This window comes from Trichosurus vulpecula, chromosome 2 (assembly GCF_011100635.1).
Source record: "Trichosurus vulpecula isolate mTriVul1 chromosome 2, mTriVul1.pri, whole genome shotgun sequence".
Lineage (NCBI taxonomy): Eukaryota > Metazoa > Chordata > Mammalia > Diprotodontia > Phalangeridae > Trichosurus > Trichosurus vulpecula.
In genome coordinates, this window is record NC_050574.1 from 76,187,393 (window position 1) to 76,213,389 (window position 25,997).

Consider the following 25,997-nt stretch of genomic DNA (forward strand, 5'->3'; position numbering starts at 1 on the left):
ATCTGGAGCTGAGAAGGACCTCAGGGGCTATCAAATCATTTCACAAATCATACAAGCCTCTTTCCAGTGACCTTCTGACTTTCCCAGAAGCCTTCAAGAAGGAGTCTCCTGTCTGGAAAGCTGTTGGTAATAGCAGCTGGGAAGACGTAAGTTGTATTGAGGACTCTAACACAGTAGCTATGAAGGGTAGAGGGCAGCTGCTGGGGAATTGTCAGCTTTCAAGGGATTAACAGGAATTGTGCATCTAATTCTTCATGTGCCCAGCTGTGAATGTGGGTATTCATACTCCTAGAAATGTCATTTCATGCAGATATTAAGTCTGAGTGCAATTTCCCACTTGAGAAAGAACAGAGAGCCACCCAGGGGAGGCTGGTGAGGGATTTCAGGGAACTCAATATTCTCAGGGAGTAAGATCCTGTGGGTTAAAGCTCCAAGTCAATGGACCCTAAGCCCAGATTTTGGTGTATCATGTTGAGCTCAGAGAAGGCTTTCCCCTGATCCACTTAACCATTTTCCAATGGGAAAAAGATAGGACACACTCACTGCACAAAAGAAACACCATCATCTCTACCCTTCTGAAGTTTCCCCTGTAACCCTTCACGTCCCCTTCTTAGCTTCTCCTGGATGGTGCCATTCCTGATGGTCATTGCTTGCAAAAACTAATGTAATAGTCAATTAATGGTTCATCTTGCCTCCAGTCTCTCCTAACCAGCCCAGCTTTGATATAACTCAGACTCATCTTGAAATCAGGATCATAGATTTAGAAATGAAACCTTGGCGAATATCCAGGGTCAGAAGTGTCAAACTCCCCACCACCACAAATCTCCACAAAACTCTCAGAACCAGATTAAAATGTAATTGGGAAATGTTTAACAAAATAAATAAAATACAACATAGACAACGTTAATTTGGGGGTTTTCTATGTTAGTATGCAACCTGCAGTGATGTTTCTTTCTTTATTCTTTCTTTTTTTTTCTTTTGGTTTGACATCGCTGATTGATCAAACCCCTTCAGTTTACAAAGGAGAACATTGAGAAGCAGAGGGAAAAGGGATAAGCATTTATTAGGCACCTACTATGTGCCAAACACTGTGCTAAGTGCTTTACAAATATTTTCTCACTTGATCCTCACAACAACCTTGTGAGATAAATGCAGTTATTATCCCATTTTACAGTCGAGGAAAATGAAACAAACAGGAGTTAAGTGACTTGCCCAAGGTCAAAGAGTAAGTAAATGTCTGAAGTCAGATTTGAACTCAAGTCTTCCTGACTCCAGGCCTATAACTTAATCGGCTTCTCCACCTAGCTGCCCAAAGAGCTGGAATGATTCAATACAAGTAAATAATAAAAGGATTCTGACCCATGACTTTTGACTCAAGATACAATACTCTGAAACATCCTGTTTGGAAAGGATCCCAGAGGCCATGCAGGCCAACCTGTCCCTGAAAGAGTATCTTCTCCACAAAATAGTAATACCGCTCCTTCTTAAAGACCCCTCGTGATGTCAGGTCTATCCTTTGAGGAAGCAAAACAAATCTAATTTTTCTTCCTCAGGATGGGACCGTAGATACATGGAGTGGTTATGTGCCTCTCTTCTAAGCTAAACAACCCCAAATTCCTTCAAGTGACCTTCAGAGAACATGGCTGGAAGGGACCTTATAGGTGATAAGGGTCTGGATTGTAATAGAGGTGAGGGGGAGGGAGATATGAAAATAGAAAATACATGCTCTGATGAGAAAGAAAGAAAGAAACACCACATCTGATACGTACTAGCTATGTGACCCTGGCCAAGTCACCTCAGCTTCAGTTTATTCATGAAAGGGTTGGCCTCTGGCCTCTATGGTCCCTTCCAGCTCTAAACCTATGATTCTATAGACAAAAATTCCCCTCTGCAATGTACCTGACAAGCAGTCATCCAGTGTTTGCTCAAAGACCTTCAGTGACCCAGGAATTCACTATCTTCTGAAACAGACTCTAGCCTCTCAGACTCAGTGAGAGGATCACAGATCTAGGGAAGAGACCTAATGCCATCAAGTCTAACCCCTCATTTTACATATGAAGAAACTGAGGTTCAGTAAAGTGACATTCCTTAGGTCACATAGGTAGGAAATAGAACCGGCAAGATGTGAGCTCAAGTCCTGTGAGTCCGTTGTCTCTTTCCACTGAACCACGCTGGAGGTGGGCATGAGAAAAGAAGGGGATGGGAAGACTCATGGCCTGGGCTTTGGAGTGCCTCAGCTTTCCCTTGGGGAATGTGCCCCAAGGGAACATATTCAGGGTCTCAGGGTTTCCCCAAGGACTAAAACTCTCCCAGAGCTGAGCAAGAGCCAGGCCCCCCTCCGCTGATAGCCTCCATCTCGCTAAATCATCTCCCTCCGTTTTACAAGCTGAACGATTCACCACATCCACATATATTTTTTCAGCCGCCAAAAGCTTGTTCCAAAGTTGCGTTTATTGATGCACTAAAACCTGCCCTTTCAGTGATTGTCAAGTGCAATAAACTGGCGGCAAATCATTAATTTCTCAAAGACTGTAGATCTGGTGAAAGTTTCGCACAGGTCAGAGTGGAAACTGTTGTCCAACCTCAAATCAGACAGGAAATAAAGCGGCTGCACTGCAGGAATGGGGGATGAAGGAACGAGAGGAGGGGAGGGGCGCTCTGAGTCCTCCCATTTATTTCCGTAGAAACAACCCAGTGTAGAAACAGGACCAACAAACATTTATTAGGTGTTTATTCCCCATCCTCAAGGAGAGGCAATGTAAGTTTAGTTGAAAGCATGTTGGAGTTGGGACCACCAGAGACCTGAGTTCAAATCCAGATCTAACATTTACTAGCTGCATGACTCTGGGCAAGTCACTCATTCTCTTGGAGACTCAGTTTGCTTCCTATTCTGTAAAACAGGGATAAAATAATAATAATAACAAAAATAATAATAAATACGTATCAATAATAATGACATAAATAATAATAATTTTTGAAAACCTTACAAGGTTATTGTGAGGAATATTAGATCATTAGAGCACAGTAGAAATGGGGGTTGTTATCATTAAGAACTCTACATCCTACTGGGGAATGGAATAAGGAAAGGAATAGGCATTTAATTAACACCTACCACAGGTAGGCAGGTGGCACAGTAGATAGAGCACCAAGTCTGAAGTCAGGCATATCTTATTGTAAATCCAGCCTCAGACATTTACTTGCTGTGTGACCCTGGGCAAGTCGCTTGACCTTATTTACCTCAATTTCTTCATCTGTAAAATAAGCTGGAAAAGAAAATGACAAGCCACTCTAGTATTATTGCCAAGAAAACCCCAAAAAGGGTCATGGAGTGTCAGACATGATGGAACAACAAGAAACACCTACCACTGTGCTAAGTGTTTTATGAATATCTCATTTTACCCTCACAACAGCTCTAAGAGGTAGGTGCTATCAGTATCCTCATTTTATGGTCAAGAGAAAGAGGTTATGTTAACTTGCTCAGGTTCACACAGCTAGTAAGAACAGATGGGAACTCAGGTCTTTCTGGCTCCATGTCCAGTGCTACCCCTCCATTGCGCCACCTGGCTGCCTCTGAGGGGAGGCATGCATTTACACACATATGTGATAGGAGGTACTACTATATACTATATAGTACATCTTAGATTTTGAGTTAAAATGGACCTTAGAGGTCTTCTACTCCAACTCTCTCATCTTATAACTGAGGAAACCCAAGACCAGAGAGAGAAAGTGATTTGTTCAAGGTCACATAGGCAGTAAGCAGCATTTGTGTCCAAGGGACTGAAAATCAGATTCTCTAACTCCAAACCCAGTGCTTTTTACCCCATGACATTGGGCTAGAAACATACAAAGAGTTCTAGGAAAATTTGAGGACATTGAAAATATTTTCATCTGAAGAGAAATCAAGGAAGGCTTCAGGGTTTTTATGGGGTCTAACTACTTAAGCTTTAAAGGAAGAAAAAGACTGACAGGAATATCCAAAGAGGAAATAGATGCTAGATACCCCCATCGGGGGATGCTCTGCATAAATATACAGAGACAAGTGAGAGCAAGATGAGATCAGGAACTAGCTAGTAGTCAAGTTTGACCTGAACAAAGAGTGGGTGGAGGGATTTATGAAAGCTTCGTGAATATGAAGTAAGACTGAAAGGGAAGGTTGGAACCATACTGAAAAACATCTTAAAGACCAGCCCAATGAGTTTATATTTTGGTCAATGGGAAGTCCCTACAGGTTTTTGAGTAAGGAAGTAACATGGTCAGACCTGTGCGATAAGGAGTTTCATTTCCCCTTTCTGGGGCTTAGTTTCCTTCTCTAAATATGAACAAGCTGGAAGCCTCTGTCTTGAGATAATGTTCTACTTAACCCCACAGGGCTCATCAGATTCTGGTTCTGTTATTTTTTGTGTGATACAAAGAAAATCACTTAAACTTTCTGGGCCTTAGTGAACTCATCTGTAAGATCAGAACATTAGACTAGACGCCATCTCAGGCACCTTTTAGTTCTAAATGTATGATGCTATGGTCTCATGAACTGTCATAAATGGGAAATGACTTGTGCAAGGTCATATAGTGAGTAAACTACTGTGACCAGAGTGCCATTTCCATTTCTCCTGACAGCTTTAATTAATATCTACCCCATAGCCACCGCTACCCAGAACAGACGAACTAATAATAATAGCTAGGATTTAAATAGCATTTAAAGGTTTGCAGAGCAACTTACAAATATTATCTCATTTGATCTTCACAACAATGCTGGGAGGTAAGTACTATTATTATCCTCATTTTTTAGCTGGGGAAACTGAGGCAGACAAAGGTTAATTGACTTGCTCAGGATCACACAGCTAGGAAGCATCTGAGACTGGATTTGAAATCGGGTCTTAATGAATCCATGTCCAGCCATGTATGCCAGTATGCCACCTAGCAATCTGTCTTCCCTATCAGGTCCTTCCTTTCTCAGGGCACAACCCTCCATGTAGGTCCTTGTCAGGGTTTCTTTAATAGAAGGCCCATAGTGCCTTCCAAGGTTCGGGGCTTATGGAGAGGGATCCCTATCAGAAAATCAAACTGGCTTCCTAACATTAATGATTACCACTTCTCTGGTATAAAAGGTTTACAAAGCAATTTCCTTACCACAGCCCTCTGAGATCAGTGGTACAGACACCTGTTTAACAGATGAGGAAACTGAGACTCAGAGTGTGGAAGTGACTTGCCCAAAGTCACAAAGTTTATGTATCATAAGCAGCATACGAGACGCAGGCCCCTTTTGAGCACCAGAGAAGGGAGGCAATTTGCCCAAGTAAATAGGGTTCAAAGGTTCATGGATCTGGAGATGGATAAGGCCCCAAGGACCCTCCAGTCCAATTTACAAGGATTGCATCAGAGTTCTGATTGGAAGCCAGATCACTTGACTCCAAGTGCCTTGTTCTTTCCCCTACACCATCAGCCTCTAATCATAGAGGAAGAATGAGGCCTCCTTCTCTCTTCAGGCAAATTACTTTATACCATTCCTTCGGGAACCATTAGATTTCCTGAATATCAATCGAATCCATCCTTTCCTGAGGTTTCCAATTAATCCCACTGATTGCAGCTTTATTGACTCTGTGGGAGGCCCTGGGGTCCTGCCACTGGCCAGGGAGAGTGCTCCTGCAGTAACTGGCCTGGCAGTTCCTACACCTGACTGCAGTCTCCCTCCTGGGGGTTGAGTTGGAGCGGGGAGAGGAGGGAAGGGTTTCTGCCCCTTACTCAGATACCAGCCGCAACAGGAAGCAAAGACTCCTTGACCAAGCTTCTTTCCAACCTCAGTCTTGGTATGAACATTCAGTTCTGAGCATGTGGCAAGTGTACAAGAGTGGGAGTGTGAATGTGGGAGTGTATGAGAGAATAGGTGCCTGAGTATGTATGGGTGTATGGGGGAAGGTTAGGTTGTGAGTGTGGATAGAAAAGTGTGTGAGCATAGAAGAGATTATATGTGAAACTCAGTGCCTGCTTGTATGTTATAATACAAGTGTGAGGGTGAGTGAGTGTGTGAGTGTGTGTGTGTGTGTGTGTGTGTGTGAGTGCATGAGGTTGGGTATCATATGGGCATACTCAGAGGAGGTGCTGTGGGGGCATTACTATTCATATAAGGCACTATATACGTATGTGTGACTTTTCTCTGACAAGCATACTCCTTTCTGTGACTTTGGGTGAGTCATTTGGGATCACAAAATGTCAGAGCCAGAAGGGACCTTAAAGATTGTCTGGTCCGAAGTCCTCATTCTATGGAGGAGGAACTGAGGCCCAGAGAAGGGAAGGGGCTTGTCCAAAGCTGTTCCCTTCATGAGTGGCAGAGACAAGCCTAGAATCCAGGTGTCCCAACTCCCTATGCAGGGCTCTTTCCACTCTGGATTAATGGATTAATGATCCCAGCACAGAATACAGGCAGCACTGAGCCAGCTCCCTCAGTCCCTTCCTTTGGATCCAGCAGTCCCCAGCTTCTCTACTTGCAGAAAATAATCCCCCAAGGTTCAGGAATATCCCCCCAGATGTGGGGAAGCTCCCCATCCTGCAGCTGGGAGAAAGTTTTAAGAGCTGACCCCATTTGGAGGTAGGTTAGGTTGGAATGAGGCAGGTTCTATTCTGAGCAGAAAGGATGTCCCTGCGGGCTTAGCGCTCTTACTCACAGAGATGTCTATGGTGATCTGCTTTAATGAAATTGTGACTGTATGGCCCAAGATACACACAGATGTCTCCCATGCCCCAAATCTGCCCAATTCTCCCCTGTAAGTCTCCAGTCTTGTACTTGAAAGAAGTGAGCCAGGAGAAGCCTCAACTTCTCAGAATCACCACCTAATCCCCACTGCCTGGCAGCTGAAGAATGATGTGTCCAAAATCCATACCCCACCTCCATAACTCACCAGACGACTATTTTCTTCCAAGTATGAACTGGGGATGAGCTCAGTACTAGGTACAGAAGGAAAAGAGGAGGAAGAACAAGCATCTCCTGCCCCTGACCTCAGAGTCACTAGTCTCAAGGAGCCCCTATTCTCAGGAAAGAAATAAGATTCTACCCTTAGGACGTTACCACTCTGAAGGTGAGACATAGCCCACTCTCAGGGAACCCTTGGTCTGATGGGAGAAGCATTGTCCCTGTCCTCAGGAGAGACATCCACATAAAACAGGTCTCACACTTAGAAAAACTTCTGAGGATCACTGATCTGGATGCTACTGCTGTAGGTCTCAACCCCTCCACACTTTAGCAAACATTCATGCAAGAGTTGTTCTAGGGGGAAAAACCACCAATGTTCTGGAGATAAGGTTGCCTATGTTTGTTCCTCCAGTGATGGGCACACTCAGAGCCCTTCCAACTTGGCAGAAACTTTCTGAACTTGCCCTCCACTGCGTCAGACTCTGATCCCAGGGTAATGACACAATAAAAAACTTTTGTCAAACCTTTCCTGGTCCCAACAGCTGTTTATGACTTCCTTCCCCTCCAAAGCATCTTGCCTTCCTAGACAGAATGCAAGCTCCTTGAGGGCAGGGACTGCTTCATTTTATCTTTGTCTCCCCAGTGCCTGGCACACAGTAGGTGCTTAATAAGTGCTTATTGGTTGGTTGGCTGATGGATTGGTGGGTTGGGTACTCTTATGATAAGATACATAAAGCTTCCTTTGAAAGCCTGTGACTTTATCCCTTCATCACAGATCCCAACGTCTACATGGTCTGGTAGATGGTCTTGAAGAGCTTACACAGCTGGAAAATTCATCCCCTTGCTTCCAATTCAGTGATGAGCCTCATTGAAGTTAGGGGTCCTCAAATGAAATGCATAGAATCTATGCTTGGGCTGCACTTTCCTTACCAAGCCTTTACAGATTTGTAGGACCTTCCAAAGCTTGACCTGCATAGGCTCAGCCCTCAAGAACCCAAGATCATTCCCATTCCATAAGGACTGATGGGGAGGTGGAGGACACATAAAATGCAAGGAATAATGAGTGCAACTGGGAAGGAGGGACAAGCTGCCTGGGAGGAGCTAGTCAGGGATGACTGCTTGGCACTGAGAGTTTTCAATTGGCTATGGTCCCATGGATACACTGCTAGGGCTTCATTCATTCCACAAAGATCTGTAAAATACCTATTATGTGCCAGGCATTGTGTTAAGCACTGGGGAAAGAGAGAGAGAGAGAGAGAGAGAGAGAGAGAGAGAGTCCCTGTCCTTGTGGATCTGACATTCCATTCCAATTACTTGGAGTCAGAAAGACCTGTGTTTGGATCTTACCACTGACATTTTATGAATTACATGGCCCAAAGCAAGTCACTTAGCTTCTGTGTCTCAGACAACTCTCTAAGACTATGTCATCTGAGTCATAGAGAGTTTTGTTCAGATCTGAAAGGAGTTCCCACACTGGGAGCTGTTCATATTGATGAAGTCAGAGATTTTTTCTCTAGGTTTAGTGAAAGGGAAAGTAAAAGAATTAGAGTGATTGACCCACATGTTAATACACAGCTGCTCAGGGGCTGAGTGGAAGGGAGGTGGCAGGAAGGATCTGAATGCAGCTCTTAGTTCTACTTCTGAGCCAATGGTCCTCAACAGCTGCCAAATGCCTTCAACAAAGTCATGAAGAAATGCTTCTAGGAAGGGGTATTGCCTTGGCCAGACCTAGAGAGGCTTAAGAGGAAGTTACCTCTTCTCTGTTAGGAGCAGAGCTGGGAATATCAATTATTACCAACAGTTATGATCATGGAAGTTTTCTTAGAGAAGACTTGAAAGGCTTAATAAGTATTCGAGAGGTAACACAAGGGACAGAGGGTATTTCAGGTGGATGGAACGGCCTGAACAGCCAGAGACGTTCAAGGCCTATCGGAGGGAAAGAGGTAGAGAATTATCAAGTGGACTAGAACATAGAACAAATAAAAGAGAGGCCTGTTGGAAGAGGAACAAGGTGTTCTGAGCACCAGGAATGTCACCGATGGACAGCTATGTTTGGAAGGCAAGGATTTGTCCAGTTTGGCTTGTAGTACGCCTAGAAGAGAGGAATATAAGATTTGACTGGAAAGGTAGAATGGCCCTAGATTGCAGACAGCCTTGAATGCCAGGGTAGATATCTTGAATGTTGGAAGAATCTCTGGTATCATCAGTAAAGAGGCTTTCCTTCCATTGGTACAGATAGCAATCCCTACTTATTTTCTCCTCTTGTGCAATTCCTATCCCATAAATCTTCCCAATCAAAAAAAAGTATTGGGGTCTCCTTCTGTTTCTTTTAGTATCTGGGGAAGCCTTGTGTCTGGCAGGCTGAGAACTGTGCGCAGTAGCCTTTTGGGAAACAGGCTGGATTTGATCTTAAGTCTCTGTAGGTCTATTAGTATGTAACTCTGGTCTAACTGCCGATGGGCTTGGCTGATGCAGCTCACAGCCACTGGCTTCAGCCTTTCTTCACCTCTGCTTAGCTAAGGGGAAAGAAACACGCATCTTCCTAGCAGCCTTGGCACCTGAAATACCAGGATCAAACTTTGTTTCTTGAACTCTCCTGAAGTGCATCTGGGACATTGGTGTCCAGGAGGCAACACACACACACACACACACACACACACACACACACCCAGCCGGCCTGGCACAATACTCATCCAAGGCTGCCCCTGATTGCCTGCAGCTGCCCTCAGAGCCCTGCGCCAGCTTCAGAAAGGGAATTTATAGTTGGCTAATCAAAGCTTAATTACAGCACCTCAGCAGGCTCCATCAGGAGCACAGGGCCTACAACTGCTTCTCTAGGAAACTTTTTATGAGCTTAAGCAGAAGCACCAAATTAACAGAGATGAGAGGGGAAATATCATCTCCCTCTTAACTGGGACAATTGTCTTGGAGCTAGGGACTGTGCATATTAAAATTGCAAACCATCGCTCTTCCTAGCTGGGAGCTAGGCCTTGAAAGAACGGCCCCCTCCTGACTCCCCTTCCCTTCGCAGTCATGGCGAGCCATTGCTTGAAAGGCAATCAATCCCCTAAGAGTAAAGGATTCTATGTCAGTGTCCTGGAGGAAGCCTGCCCTGCCTTGCTCTTTCCCCAGTGGGAGAAGGAACGGAATAGGATTCTAAAAGAAAAGATAAAGAGCTAGAAGAGACTTCCAGACCATTTAGGCCAAGCCTCTCATTTTAGGGAACCAAGGCCCAGAAACTCAAAGCAACAACACAAGTTTGTAAATTTAGAGAAAGAAAGGATTGCAGAGGTCAACACTCTTTCCATTGTAACACACTGCCTTCATGGTCTAACACCAAATAACTCATTAGAAAGGCAGCCAAGACAAGCACTTAGGTGCTTGTTAGTGAATGGGGTCAGTGCTCTAAGGGACTGGCCACACTGGCGAACCAGACCGAAGCTTTGTGCCTGGGGAAGACAACAACCAGTATCCCCAAATCTAAACCCCTTCCCTCCCCTCCAGCCCAGGGCCTATCCAGGGCCGCTCACCGATCTCCAGAGGCAGACAGACCTCTGTGAACAACTGCTCCAACATCCTTGTCTTATAGATGAGGAAACTGAAATGGTGGCAGGAAAGTCACCCAGGTAACTAGTAGCAGAGTAAGAACTGCAACCCAAGTTTTCAGGCACCAGACTCTTTCCTAGACCTAGAGCTAAAAGATACCTCAGAGGCCACCCAGTCCAACCCTATCATTTTACAGCTAGGAAAAAGAAGGAAGGAAACAAACATTTATCAGGCCCCTGCTGTACGCCAGGCACTGTACTAAGTTCTTTACAAATATTATCTCATTTTATTCTTCACAACACCTCTGGGTAATTGGTGCTATTATGATCCCCATTTTACAGTTGAGGAAACTAAGGAAGACAGAGGTTAGGTGACGTCCAGGGTCGCACAGATAATTAATATCTATGGTTAAGTGACTTACCCAATGTCATGTAGGTAATAAGGTTCAGAGGCAAGATTTGAACTCAGGGCCTTCTATTTTAGAGCCACACTTAACTGTGAAGATGCCAGATGTGACTCTTCCTGTTTCTGTGACTGGGCTGGGTTATGGTGAACATGCCATGCCCCCCTCTCCCAACTTCTAGGGTGATCTCCTCCCAAAATGTAAATCAGGAAAGATCTCAGATGCTCACAATTCAAAGATGCTCTACCAGGTAGAATGTGGTTCGTCTTTCTCTCTATACAGATATATAGTATGATTGTGTTGGGGGTGGGTGGGGTACAGTCTGGGGGATGATCAGGCACAGTCTCTAGTCTCCTTCCCTCTCCCTCTCAGGCCCCTCAATCCATCACTCATTGCAGTCACTCTCACTGCAAACTCTTCTCCTAGTCACTCCCCAATCTCATGGGAACACAGCCCTATGACAATTTCTTGTCCCCTGCTTCAGCCTCTCCTAGCCTCTCTCCTGTGCTTACAGCACCCAGGATAGCCCTTATACCACCAGGATACACTTCAACCCCAAAGCTAGCTCCCTGAGGCTCCTCCATATCCACCTTGGGATTGGAATCACTTGCTTCCCCTCCCAGCTGCCCCTGCTGCCATGGAAGGAGCTTCCCAAGAAGGGGCCATATCTGTGCCTCTTTTCGTCTCTCAGCTCTACAGAGCCCCAGGATCTTGACAGGAGGGTATTGTAATCTTGTGATGGGAGACACAAAGGCTCCTAGTTCATGAATAGTGAGTAGAGCCTGCTGTAGAGTAGCTGGCTGAGCCACATGAAGGACTGCCTCAGAGGGAGCAGCTGAGAGCATGAGCCCCTTCCCCTCTAACTGAGAAGAAAAGACAAAAGGGCCACAGGGTGGGGGGCTGCCAGGCAGGGAATTACTTCCCAGTGGGAACCACACACAGAGCTTCAAACACTAATTTGGCAAATGTTTCCTGAGCACCTACTGCATTCCAACTCTGGTCTTCTGACCCCCCAAAATCACAGTATCTCAGGGGTAAAAAGGACCCCTAAAGTCCAACCCATACCCTGTAGGGACAACTCACATTCAACTTCAAAAACATTTACAAAATACCTACGAAGTACAGAAGGGAGAGAGAGTGAGAGCTTTGGAATTGAGTAGACTTGGTCAAGTCTCTGCTCTGACACATACTAGCTGTGTGGCTCTGGACAAGTCACTCTCTTAACCCCTGGCAACTCTGTTAGACTATAAGTTTCAGAGTAGGTAATGATCTGAGATGACGTCCATCCGGCATATAGTAGACAATAAATGCTTGTTGACTTGACATAGAGAATTTCTACACTGGGAGTTCCCTAATATATCAGTTAAATCACAGGTCTGGTCCAGAAAAAGAATGCGCTGAACACATTTTAGTACCCTTTAATGTCTCTGTGGTGTTTCCATTTTTCAAAAAACCTCTGAGGTAGGAAGCACAAGTATTAAAAGGCCCCATTTTACAGGTGAGGACACTGAGACTCATATTTAGTGACTTGCCAATGGTGACCTTGCACAGCCCTCCCTCACTGTAATCCAGTTCACTTGCAAGTCATGGCATCATCTTCCTGATGTCGTGGTCCTCTTCGAGAATGAAGGACAAACCACACAGCCATAGTCACACAGCTAATACATGGCAGAGCTAGGATTGAGCTCATTTCTCATGCCTCCAGATATACATAGTTCTTATTCCAGACCAAGCAGCCACTCCCATAGAAGATTACCTGAACAGAAATCTTCTCTACAAGATCTCTGGGCATCCAACCTCAGCTGGAAGGCCAACAGTGAGGTGTGAGCCACTATCCCTCAAAGCAGTCCATTCTGCATTTAGACGGCTCTGCTTGGGTCTTCGGTCAAATTTCCTCTCATCTCTTCAGGAACTTGCCCCTTTCGAACATTCTCTCTCCCTCCTCTTCCCTCTTCCCCTCTTTCCCTCCCTCTGTCTCTCTTAGTCTCTGCCTTCTGTCTGTCAGTTTCTCTTTTTGCCTTTTTGCTTTTGTCTCTATCTGTTTTTGTCTTTTTCTTGGTCTCTGTTTTTCTTTCATCTTGTCTCTCCTAATGGACTGGCTCCTTTCCTACTACCTACAAACACATCAGGATCTCCCTCACCTTTAACAAACTTTCACTGGACCCTTCCTTCCCCTCAAGGTATTATTCTATTTCTCTCCTCCTTTTCACAATCAAATTCTAAAACAAAATAAACAAACAAATACACCCTACAACTATCCAAACTCCCTGCCTCCCATTCACTTCCCACTCACTTTTCAAGCTCTTGAAAGCTGTCTTCTAAGCTTACTACTCCTCAGAAACTCCTTTCTCCAAGGTAGCCAGTGATCTATTTATTGCTAAATTCAGTGGCCTTTTCTCAGTCCTCATCTTCATTGACCTCTCTGCAGTGTTCGACAATAGGGATCACCCCTCCTCCTGGATGCTCTCTCCTCCTAGAAACCCCATGACACTGCTCTGCTACACTTCAAGCTGTCAGATCAATCTTTATTGTTATTTGCAGGTTCATCATCCACCTCCCACACTCTATTCACAGTTGTATTCCAGGGATCTCTCTTGGTCTGTCTCCTTTCTCTACAATCTCTCCCAGGCATCTTATCAATCAGCTCCGGTGGATTCAACTATCATGTCTACATAAACCCACCTGTTTGGCCCTCATCTTTCACCTGAGCTCCATTCCTGAATCTCCAGCAGTCTGCTTAATATTTCCACTTAGATGTCCCATAGAGTCTCAAACTCAATATATCCCAAAAAGCACTGATCTTTCCTCCCTAAACCCACCCTTCTCCTAATGTCCCTACTTCTGTCAAAAGTCCCACCATTCTTCCAGGCACCCAGATTCACAAGCTAGGAATCATTCTTAACTCTTCACTCAACCTCACTCCCAGTATCTGATCGGTCATCAAGTCTTGTCAGCTACACTTCTTCAATATCTCTTGCAACCATCCCCTTCTCTCTATTCATACCACATCTACCCTAGTTCAAACCTTTATTAGCCTTTTGTCTGAACCATTGCAATAGACTCATAAATGGTGTCCCTCTATCTACTTTCTCCCCTAGTCATCTGGCACACAGCTGGCAGATTCACTTTCTTGAAGCCCAGATCTAATCATGTTATTCCCTTGCTCAAGAAGATACAGGGGCTCCTACTGACTAGAATAAAATACCAACTCCTCTTTTTGACATTAAAATCTCCTCACATTCTGATTCCAAACTACCTTTGCAGGCTGATTTTATGTCACTCCCCCTCATACACTCTATCCACCAACTAAGCTTGTCTATTTTCTGTTCACTGTACATGACGTTGTTCCCATGCCTTTGGAAATACTATCTCTCATGCCTGGAATCTGCTCTCTCCTCATCTTACCCTCTTTATAGCCCTTAATTCCCTACAATAACCAGCCCTTCACTTGGCCTTTCCTGATTTACCTAGTTATTACACACACACACACTCACACACACACACACACACACACACACACACACACTTTTCCATTTTGTATATGTGATGTACCCAAGTAGAATGTAATCTCCTTGAGGGGAAGGACTGCCTCACTTTTGTATTTGTATCCCTATAGCCCAGTACAACACTTGGCATGTAGTAAATACTTAAATGCTTATTGATTGATTGGTCACTTGATTGACTAATAGCTCAACTCAATGGGAAGTTTTTCCTGACATCAAAGCAAAATCTTTCCCCCTATAGCTTCTACCAATTGCTCCTAGTTCTCCCCCTCAAGAACCAATCAGAAAAAGTCTACTCCCTCTTCCCTGTAATAGCCCTTTAAATATTTGAGGAAAACCATGTCACCTTAAGTCTTTTTTTTTTCTCCAGGCCAAATGTCCCCAGTTCCCTCCAGTCATGTTCTCCATTTTGTCAATGACCTTCCTAAGATATAGCACCCAGAACCCAACTCTGTGCTTTAGATGAGGCCTGACCAGGGCATAGATTCTAATCTCCATTATTCTCTGAAATCTATGACTTTTTTGATGCAAACCAAGATTGTGTTGACTGAGTTGAGGGTGGAAGGGCTGCCATGTCATCTGCCATGTCACCCCAAACAATAAAAGAAGACCTCTGCCATACTGGATGGATCCTCCATACAAGATTTATGGAAACACAGGACAGAAATTCCACCAAACAATGAGAAGATAAGAAAGGGGTAGGAGCTGCCTCAGAAGATAAAGAGACCCCCACCAATGAGACAGCAGCTCTACCAACTACCCTGTTACTCCATTATGGCTTCCCTCTCCAAAACATTCTTCCAAGACCACCATTACCTAACGTAGGTAGTCTTTATCTATTAGAATGTTATTGTTACTGTTTGTCCTTTGTCAGTGACATCATGGAGTGAGATCTTGACTCATTTGTGAATTGAATTTAAGTGAGGCAGAGTTGCACAAAGTTGTCAGCCTCACTCTCTCTTCCAGAGAAGTGGAAGTCCAGTGGCAAGACAAAAAATCAAGATGACTGGCAATAGACCAGGATGCAGTGGATGACTTTGGCATCTTCAGTTCTGAGCAAGCTCTAAGCATCTTCCTGGTGGTTGGAACAAATTGTTCTTGTTCATCCATTCTTCTGGGTGAAGTCTTCATACACTTGAGGTAGACACTCCCTAACTCACCAGTGGGATTAAGGCCCATTGGTTACCCTCAACCCAATTTAGCCCATCTGCAGAGATGATTTTACCAGAGGGTGGCCATTGAGCATTCTACAGTTTCTTGGAGTCACAGGTGAGAGTTGGGTACCAGGCAGACACCAAAGGTGGATGAGCAGCCCTGAAAAGGGTTCAGCAAGCCCTCACACCAGAGGTACTCCTGCTCCCTGAACACCCCATACAACCCAAATGTATTAGAATATAAGTTCTTTGAGGGCAGACACCATTTTGCTTGCTTCTATTTGAATCCTCTACAATTTGCAAGTCATGTCATCATCTTCCTGATGTCATGGTCCTCTTCAAGAATAAAGGACAAACCACAGTAAGCACTTCATAAGTGCTTTTTTTCAGTCATTCATTCATACCAGAGTATCAAAGCATCTACCCTGGCCTTCGAGGTCCCCCAAAACCTAGCCACCTTTCCCACCTTATCTTGTATTCCTTTCCTCTAAGTATTCTGCAAACTCATCAAACCATTCAACTCTGTGCTTTCTAAAACCTACCTTCAATGCCTTGTTGTTTTTCAGTCATGCTCAACTCTTCATGACCCCAGCTGGGGTTTTCTTGACAAAGACACTGGAGTGCTTTGCCATTTCCTTCTCTAGCTCATTTTACAGATGAGGAAACTGAGGCAAGTAGGGTGAAATGACTTGCCCAAGGTCACACAGATAATAAATGTCTGAGGCCAGATTTGAACTCATGAAGATGAGTCTTCCTGACTCCAGGCCAGGAACTGCATCACCTAGCTACCCTTAATTTTGTTCCTTTGCCCATGCCATTCTCAATGTCCACAGCACCATCCCTTGCCAAGTCTGCCTGTGAAATTCCTTTCCTTCCTTTAGAGTCACTATGGGCTGCCAAATGGCAATGAAGACACTGCCATTAGTGGGCAGAAGCAAAACTTATCAGATCAATAATCTATGCCAGCCTTGACAGCCAGGTTCAAGACACCTAAGGTAGCCTAAAATATTCTTTGGCCTGACAATTGTGGGCTCTGAGTATTTGATCTCATCTTCTATCACGTTTTTGCATGAGAACCTAACTTTGTACCTACATTCATTCAATCAGCACATATTTAGCAAGCACCTACTATGTGCCAAGCACTGCGGTAGGTGACATGAAATACAAAGACAAAAAATGAAACAAGTTACCTGCCCTCTTGAGAATGCTGCACCTTCTTGAGAGAAATGGCTTTATACAGGTAAGTAAATACAAAGTAATTTCAGGGAGAGGAAGTGAATCTAATGAGTGGGTGAGGGGCAGAGAAAGGAAGGAGATAAGGATAGGACTCAATAGAACAGATGATACTTGAGCTGAACATTGAAAGAAGCAAGGGATTGTAAAGTGCAGGAGCAAGTAGAATCTGTGTGCCAGGCATGAAGGATGGCCTTTGTGAAGGTAAGGAGGTGGGAAATGTAGAAGAATATGCTGTACGAGAAATAGCAAATAGACTGGTCTAGCTAGAACACAGATTGCATGAGGAAAAGTAAATGCACAGGAAGCCTGGACAGATAGATAGGGAGAAGCTTGGGAGGGGCTTTAAATGCCAAACAGAGGAGTTTGCATTTGATCCTGGGGGCAATAGGGAACCACTGAAGTTTCTTGTGCAGGGAGGTGATGTGACCTGCTCTTTGCCTACTGTGTGGAAAGTGCATCAAAGAGGGGAAATCCTTGAGACATGGTGCAGAATATGGAGGTTATTTTAACAGTCCAGTAAAAGATAATGTGGCCTGCACTTAGGGCTGTGGCCATGTGAGTATAGAGAAGGGGTTTGCTATTTGGACTCACCCTTTCCGTGCCTCAGTCTTCACCTCTGTAAAATGAGTGAGATGGACAGCTGAGCTCTAAGATGCCTCCCAGTCCTTTGAAAGTCTGTGAATCTTTGAGTCTTCATTCACCAAGGGGCCAGGCACAGACAGATTATTGGCAGGAGTGGAGAGATAGAAGGGACTGCCCCTCAGATACTGGGGGATGGGAGCGCCACCACACCACCCATTTGTAGTAGAGAGTAGCCACAGTTCTCTCATGCTTTGCATTGCTGGAAACTCATTTTCCAGGAGATTGCTGGGCCTTTCTTGACATTCATAAACGTGGGTGAAAAGGTCCCCCTGGCAGGTATAATCTATGGAAAGTACCCATGAATATGGAGCTGTGTCTGAGAAGGCAATGCTGTGCAAAAGAGTGTTAATAAATATTTACCAAACACTTTGATAGCACACGTGGTGAATGCCAATTAGTCTCAGCTTTTGGAGGCTAAAAATAGATCCCCCCAAGGGTCTTTGAGCTCCACCCCCTCCCCAACAGCGTTCCCATGCAGTAGCAGCCAGAGCCCTGGTAGGAAAAGGAGCCCAGGCAGCAGCAGCAGCGGTCCACTGACCTCCCCTCCTGTCTTGTTGACCCACACTCCATCCCCGCACCAGGGGCCTGGCCCAGCGACTATTTACAGAAGTCATTAAATAAGACAATATCTCACTATTGATTTTGTGCCTCTCCCCCCAGGGCACACTACCCAGGATAACTCACATGGTATGGATTTTCCCATAACTGCCCAAATTAATATCTGCAGCGGGAGGGAATATACAGCTGGTTACGGTGGCAGCAACTTGTGAGCCTCTGGGGAGAGGGGATTGGAAAAAATGGATTGGAGTGACAGTTCTTTGGGGTCTTTGCCAGGGAATGGCATTAGGCTTTGTGGCAGGGGCAGGTGGGCTTGAGGTCTGACCTCATCTGTGGCTCTTTCCCCCATAGAAGTCAGAGGCTCTTAGATTTAAGCCCAAGAGGGATCTTAGAAGCTATCTGTCTAGTCCAACCCTCTCATTGTATAGAGAGGGGAAACTGAGGCACAGGCAGGCTAAGTTCAAACAGGATGTGAGGTGCAGAGGTCCTCTGACCTCAAATTTAATCTCTCTCCAGGGGGGCTATATTGGCTCTGTGATATTAGGGGGCAGATAGGAATGTATCCATCCCCAGAACTTCACTCTTCAGCTTCTTGGGAAGGGGTCCGGGTTCAAACTTGAGCAGAAGAAAATCTCTTTAGTGCCACGTGGATATAACATCAAGGGAACTTTGGAAAATTGAAAGAAAGAAGAAAATCATGCTACCCCCCACCCCATTTATACAGGAGCAAACTGAAGCCCAGAATGGAGGCATGACTTGCCTGAGGTCACAAGACTGGGAAAAACCAGGATAGGAAGAAACATTTTATCTGGTCTCCCTCACTCCAAGCCCTTGTCTCCCCAGTCCATTCTCCACACACCTGCCAAACTGACATTCCTCAAACACCAGTTGACCATATCACTGCCCTGCTTGAGAAGCTCTAGTGGCCCCCTAGTGCTTCCAGGATACAATGCAAACATCTTGGCTTGACTCCAACCTCTTCACGATCTGGCAGCCACTAACCTTTCCACATGTATCACATAAAACCCTCCTTCATGCATGCCGTGCTCCTACTAAATACAACATTCCACTTTCTACCTCTGTCTTTGTATATGCACACTGTCCCCCAGGCCTGGAGTGTTCTCCTCTCTCACCTCCACCTCAGAGAACCCCTGGCTTCCTTCACATCCCACTTTAAGGGTCATTTAAGGACAACTAGGTGGTACAGTGGAGAGAGTATTGGGCCTCGAGTCAGGAAGACCTGAGTTCAAATTTAGTCTCCCACACTCACTAACTGTGTGGCTCTGGGCAAGTCCCTTAATCTTTGTCTCAGTTTCCTCAACTGTAAAATGGGGATAATAACACTTACCTCCCAGGGTTGTTGTGAGAATCAAATGAAATAATAATTGTAAAGCATTTAGCACAATGCCTGGTGCATAGTAAGTCCTATATAAATGTTTGTTATTCTTAATTATAATTTCTTATAGGGAACCTATCCACAGCCTTCTCCCTCATTTGCTAATGCCCTGCCTCTGGAAATTACTTTGGATACATTCTGTACATATTTTCCTGTCTATACTGTTTACCCCCAGGAGAATGTAAGCTCCTCTAGGGCAGGACTGTTTCATATTTTTTTTTTGGTCTTTGTATCACCTATCACAGTGCTGGGCACATAGATGGCATCTAAATGCTTACTTTGATGATGAATGAATGAATGATAAGGGATGAGGGCGAAGGAAAGGCAGACTGAGTCGGGAGAAAAAAAAGCATTTTGAGGGCTGCCAACTGAGAATTGAATAGTCACATTAATGAAAAATGAATGAACTCCCCCGGCACAAGCCAAGTGGGTGTTTACTGCAGGCGGAGGTGTCTAATCCAATTGTCTTTAATAAAACAACTAATTGGGTTTGGGAAGTTCTCTTTGAGGACCACCTGAGCCGGAAGGCTCCCAGCCTAGCCTCCCACACTGTCAGGTCTTTCTTCATTAATCTGTTAATTCAACAAGGTGCAGTGGGAGATACAGGGACAATTGAGACTCCATCCAACAGAAGCAATTCCAGTGGCAAAGAGAAAAGTGTACCAATATATATTTGAATGTATGTGGGTATGCATATGTATAAGTGTGTATGTGTGTGAATTTCCATGTGCATATGTATTTGAAGAGTAATGTGTACGTATGTATATGTGTGTATGTATGAGTGTGGATGAGTGCTATCCAGGGTGCTGATATAGATGAAAGGAAAACTTTCTAAAGACAAGCAGGAAACCAATATTATTACTTCTTTTCTCAGATCTTGTTCATTCAGCAAGTTTCTAGTTTGGGGTAGTAGAGTGCCCATAGAAAATGAAATCAAGAGACTAGGTTCCAGTCCCAGCTGTCCCAAACCTCTCAAAGAAGGTGGTGACCGTAAGTTAGTCTCTTACCTTCTCTGGGTCTCTATTTTTCTACATGAAGTGAGGACAGTGTCCTAAATGCTCTTGAAAGTCTGCCCTTCCTGCCCCATTCTAGGATTCTGTGAGTCTCAGGGTGCTCCCCGAGTGCTGTATGCCCTGGGTCCTCTTCACCATCTGTGAGGTGGACCTCTAGCCAGTCTAGGCCTGGGCAGAAAAATACAGGGCTTTGGGAGATGGGAAGGCACTTGACCCAGAAAGGTTGGTGAAGGAACTACTATTATCTGCCTATATTCTCCTATGTAACTAGCCCAGTCTAGAAGGCAAGCATGGCCTGTTCTCTGATTTGAGTAATTCTTAAAATCTTCCCAGACTCAGCCTACCTGTGTCCCACAAACTGTCTAGGTATCCTTGCTTTCCACTTCTTGACCTGATGAAACTCTTTCCAAAATAGACTGGAGGGAACTCATATGAGTGGTAGGAGACCAAATCTGATTGACAGCCTCTCCACTGGTATTCACATTGGCTCCTTCCTGTTAGATGGGCCACTAAACAGGTCAGTTTCCAACTTCCAAGAGAACCAACACCAGCCCTGAGATGATTTCCTGTCACCTCTAGATGGGCCTGTGGAATAGCTGGCAGATGCCCTGCCCTGAAGCCTTGGGCATACAGCTGCTTCTCTCCTTTTCCATTTAGCTCCACAATGATGGCCTCAGCATCTGACAAGCTGGGCACTTCAGTACCAGCCTTGGGAGAATGAATCCTAAATGCACTTTCTTGTTGATAAGGAGGATACAAGAGGAGACAGCATTTTAGAAATGACATTGACAAACAGAGGCACATCCAAAGTAGGGCAACCAGGTTGAGGAGAGGACAAGAGGCCATGCCAAATAAGGATTGATTGATGAATTTGGAAGTGTTTGTATGGGGAGGGGGGAGGGAGAGGAAAGAGAAGAGAGTTTATCAGGGCATGCCTGATCAATTGACTTCCCTTCCTCAAATCAGTTGAAATGATTATAGCAAAGAGGTATGTAGCAGAGAAAACAAGGTATGGAGATTTTAAAGAAGTTCATGAGTAAAGCTTGATGGAATTAGGGTGCTGTTAGCCATTGACTCCAAAGAATCGGCAGCAACCCTGATGTCCTTTAAAGAAAAAAATCCAGCCAGTCAACTAGGAGAGTTCTCGGGAGTGTGACCCCCATCCTTAAAGAACAGAACCACTTAAAGAATGCCTCTTGACAGAGGATTGCTTTTTGTCTTTTCCCTTGTACTGCTACCAGAGATAGTAAGGAGGTTAGGGGACAGATTTGCCTATCTCCTCCCCCATTAACCATGGCCCTTTAGGACCCTGCACATAGGACACACCATATCCAGCAGGGAGCAGAAAATAAAAGATACAAGGTGTGAAAAAGTTTCAGTGATATCAAGAGAGAATTACCCTAGCAGTCAGGAGTAGAGTTATAAAGAGGAACAGACTCAAGGAGCTCAGCTGAGAGACCTGCCCAGTACAGATGCTATGCCCTCAGAAGGAGAGCATGAGAAGACACCTTCACAGAGTCAGAGGTGTGAATTGCCTAGGCCATATGTGTTCCCCCACAGGTGTGTTTCATTATCATTATACTTTTCATGTGCCCATTCTTCTCACTGATGCCACATTTTGTGTGTGTGAGAGAGTACAGGGAATGGGAATGTTTTGTAGCTAATGTTACACGCAACCTCAGTAAATGTCTTTGCTTTTGAGCTAATTTTGTCTACTGCATGACTATTAAAGGTAAGTACACTAGTCAGGGCTCACGTTATAGTTTTAGGAACATGCACTCACAGAGTACCTAGAATCTGGGAATCATCCTCCTCTGAGGACCCAACCTGAAACTTGAGGGTGCTGAGTTGGGATAAGAACGATACATTTAGATTGGAGAAGACTCAGACGGGGAGAGTAGAATGTGATAGTTGTCTTCTAATACCTAAAAGAATGACATAAGCAAGAAGCCTTAATCTAATTCTGCCTGGCCCCAGAGGACAGAACTTGGAATGATGGACAAAAGTTGCCAAGAGGCAGATTTCAGCTCTGTGTAAGGAAAAAACTTCCTAATGATTAGAGCTGTCCAAAAGTGAAATGGGCTGCCTCTCAATAGAGTGAGTTCCCTCTTACTGGAAGTCTTCAAGCAGAGGCTAGATGACCACTTGTCAGGAGATGTTATAGAAGGCATTCTTCTTCCCTCATGGTTTAGACCAGAGGATGTCCAATGTTCCTCCCTGCTCAGAAATTCTATGATTCTTTGTGATTAGAGTCTTCCTCCTTCTGATTCTTAACATTCCCCTGCTGTTGTGGAGAGACTGACTGAGAAGCTGACAAGATACAATCATAACAGTAAGAAATCTAAGACTGGGGTTGGCTTCGATTGGATTTTCAGGGGAGGCAGAGGGGGCTGGCGTGTTTTTAGGCTCTACAGTTATTGGCATCTGTTTGGTACTCACATGATTTCTGGTTCAAGGCATGATAAACAAACCCCCCAGCTACTGCAGAAGCAGACATACAATGATCTTCTAGGGATATTTTTCCCTTGTTTGTTCATAGATTGACCAACCAGTGAGAGAGAAGAAAATGGGCATAATAGCTCTTTTATATAGCCCTTTGAGGTTCAAAAAGTGCCTCCATATGTCATCTCATTTGATCCTACACTGTAAGGAAGGTGCTATTATTAGCCCTATTTTATAGATGAGAAAACAAAGGCTAAAAGAGGTTAATTTGACTTGCCCAGTGTCCCGTAGCAAGTGAATGCCTGAGGCAAGATTTAAAGCCAGGACTTCCTAATTCTAAGTAAGAAGGAAAGGGAATAAGCATTTATATTGCTCTTACTCTGTGCCAGGCACTGTGCTAAGTGCTTTCCAGATATTATCTCATTTGATCCTTACAACGCCCCTGGGAGGTAGGACCTATTACTATCTCTATTTTACATATGAGGAAACTATGGAAAATAGAGGTTAAGGGACTTTCCCAGGTCACAGGGCTAGTCAATGTCTGAGGCTAGATTTGAATGCAGATCTTCTTGAATCAGGGGCAGTTAAATTGCTCCGTGGCTAGAGCACTGGCCCTGGAGTGGGGAGGACTTGAGTTCAAATCCAGCCTCAGACACTAACTAGTTGTATGATGCTGGGCAAGTCACTTAACCCAGTTGCCTCAGTTTCCTCATCTGTAAAATGAGCTGGAGAAGGAAATGGCAAACCACTCCAGTATCTTTGCCAAGAAAACGCCAAATGGAGTCATGGAGAGTCAGACACAACCAACATGACTTAACTACACCAGTAAACTGTCTGACCTCAGGCCCAGGTCTATATTCATTGTGCCATCTAGTTGCCTGGACTGGAACAGACCTTTGGAACCATGCTCCATTACCTTATCTGAGACCACCTTTGGAACCATGCCCTGTTGCCTCAGCTGAGACTCCTATAATCCTAGAGGTGGAAGAAACCTCTGGGATCCCCCTCATCGCCTGGCTTTGGCCTTAAGCTGCAGGTAAGTTTGAATTTTCTAATCTTCATCTCTTTGCTATACCAATGATCTACATCTCTCACATGGTCATAGTTGTAAGAGCTGGAAGGAGCCTTAGCATTCATCTACTCCAACCCCCTCAAAGTTGTTAAATGCCTCCCCCAAGGTCATCCAGGTAATAAGTGCTAGAATTTGAACCCAGGTCCTCTGACATCAAAACCATTTCTCTTTTCCTCTATATCTCACAGTCTCCCTCTTTCTTTCTCTTCAAACTCATTAATCTATTTACATCTATGAAGACAGATGCAGCAAGCATATGAGCTAGAGGCAGTAAGTATCCTAACCAGTCTTGGGATTCATGGATTTGAGATCCAGCCAGTCCAATCACTTCTTTTGGCAGAGGAGGAATATAAAGAACCAACAGGAACCAACCTTTGCCAAGATCAAAGAACAATGAATGGCAAAGTCAGGACTAGAACCCAGGTCACATGGGTAGTAAGTAGCTTGAGTGGGAATTTGAACCCTCCCAATCTAACCCCCTCATTTTAGAGGGATGAAAGACCTCCCTCCTGACTCCAACCCAGGCCAACACCTTTGGGGAATCAATGGCTCCCCAGCACCATTGACACCCCTCAGGAGGATTACCCCAGGAGACCTTGGAAGCCCTGGAAGCAATCCCTGGCAAAGGAAGCATAGATCACAGAGGCACTCCCTTCTTCTGGGTCAATTTTCCTCTCTATTCTTTCCGGGACCACATCAAAAAGCTAGTAGAGGGGTGGATAGGATTACTTAGCTCCCTGTTGGGATGGTGCCACTGAGGATTCCCTGTCATTTCATATGAGCCCAGTTCCATGACAAGGCCTTATTGCAGAAGTAATAGACAGATAAAGGATCAGCCCCAAATCGAATGCATAGAGCAGCTGGATTTTTTTCTTTTCCATTAGCCATGGGGCTTGACGGACAGTAATGGATTTCATACCGAAGCCTGCACCCAGTGGAGGATAATTCCATGATAACGGTTTATCAGCCCATTGACAGGAGATAATGGGTAATCACCAGACAGAGAGCCAACCCCATCCCAGAGCCTCAGCCTGTCCAGACCAGCTCAACCTGGCCTTCCTTGGCAATACCCCCTCACCCATCCCCCATTGCTACTTCCTATCTTTGGGCTAGGCTAGGACTGGGGAGAGGATTGAGGAGGGGAGAACTGTCATCAGGAAAGATGACATTCTATTAGTCTAATTCCCTCTAATGCCCCTGATAGTAGAGACAGCTTGCAATCCGTGCATGAGGCCACTGATGGGCGTATTTGTGCTTCAGAATGAAGGCAGCCTGATATTTTAAGTGGCGGTTTGGAATGAAGATTGTCATGTTAGCCGTTGGTCTTGCCAAGCTCACGCTCTGCCTCCCTGGATGGACTAAAATGTTTTGGTTCAACTCAATAAACTCTAATCAAGTGCCCATTCTTTGCAAGACCCCATACTTGATACTAAGGGATACAAGGTTTGTTAGCTGTCATCCTTTCCCTCATGGAGTTTACAATCTAACAGGGGGATACAATCTATAGACAAACAACTCAAGAGAACATGATATAGAAATAAAAATAGTTGCTGGCAAAGTACTATGAGATACTGAAGCACGTGCAGTGGATAGAGCTCTGGATTTGAGGGTCAGGAAGACCTCAGTTCGAATCCATCCCCAGATGTTCAGTGGTCTTGGGCAAGTCGCTTAACCTTGCTCAGCCTCAGTTTCCTTATCTATAAAATAAGGATAACAAAACCACCTCCCTTGCAAGGTCGTTGTGAGGATCAAGTGAGATAATATGTGCAAAACACTTTGTAAACTGTAGAATGTTATATACATATTAGTCATTGTGATGAGGATGAAAGATCATCTCCCACAGAGAGGGCTTCCTGGAGGAAGTGGCATATGATATCTGACCATGAAGGATTGGTAGGAGATTGACAAGTGGAGCTAGACAAGGGGTGGACATAATATGGAAGAGGGTGGAACATGAAGCCTAAAGCCCTGAAGTATGACCAATCAGCTAACTAGTCAATCGATAATCATTTCTAAGCAGCTACTATGTGTCAGGCATTATGACAGGCTCTATGTATTCAAAAACAAAAATGAGATAGAATAGCGCAGAGTGTGTGGGGTATGGTGAATACCCCAATGTGGCTAAAGC